Genomic DNA, 1,130 nt, shown 5'->3' on the forward strand with positions numbered 1-1,130 from the left:
ATGCATGAACCCTAAAGGAATGCAAGCAAGACGGGTACGGGGAGACCCTAAATCGTGACTTTTGCTTTTCCTTTTGGCTAGAAAAAGAATGAGCGTGCTAAGGCTATGTGTAGCCAAACTCGTCCACTCCCCTTACCAGAATGGTGACTTCCTAACCTATACAAGCAAATGAACTAATCTAAATGAAAATGTAATCCTAAACGTGTAAGGGAAGGGGAGTGAAGGGTCATGCAAAAATGCAAAGACTAAAAGGAAAAAATGAATGAAGATGTAATGAAGGCATACAAGTATGTGCTAGCGCGAGGGGGCCCTATTGGTCTAGCATTGGACTAGCCCACATCCACGCTTTCTCGCAAGCATTAGACTCGCAAGAGCTCGAGTGGACCACCATGACTAGCATTGGACTAGCCACGGTTACGCGCATTGCATCCATCATACACGTATATAAGTAATATGCATAATTAAAGCAAGTAAGCATGTGAGCACGTAATTCACATAACACATAAGCATGCATATCTAGAGGCCAAAACCTAAGAAAGCGATTAAACACATAGCACATAGACATGCACAACACACAAGGCAATTAAGGCCCTAACTATTACATTTTTTAGGGGGGAAGGCCTACTACAATCTAAAAAGGGGGAAATAAAATAAATTGTTGCAAGAAATACCTAACTATTACAAATTGGCATTCAAGTGCCTTTTAGATGATCAAAAGGAGCTTAAATAAATATACGAAATTAAGCAAATAGAGCAAAAATAAATAAATAAAGAAAACATTCAAAAGGCACGCAATTAAACACATATAGCCACATAAGTTCACATAGGATCAAATAAGGTCAAACTAAGGGATAGAATGTACCTCCCTTGAGTTGGGGTGTTAATGACATGAATTTATTTATTTATCCTCCAAAAAAAATAAAAAGGATCAAGGCATCACTTTAATTAATAATTAAGTAACATGAAAAGAAAATAAAACACAAAGATAAAAATTAAACACGAAATAAAATTAATCACAAAAGGAAAACACCTAATAAATCATCTATGTTAAAGAAATTAAGGCAAACAAAAATCTAATTGGAATAATCGAAATTTTGTTAGGATTAAACGATAAAATTAGCGAAAATACT

This window comes from Coffea eugenioides, chromosome 11 (genome assembly GCF_003713205.1).
Source record: "Coffea eugenioides isolate CCC68of chromosome 11, Ceug_1.0, whole genome shotgun sequence".
In the NCBI taxonomy this organism is placed as follows: Eukaryota; Viridiplantae; Streptophyta; class Magnoliopsida; order Gentianales; family Rubiaceae; genus Coffea; species Coffea eugenioides.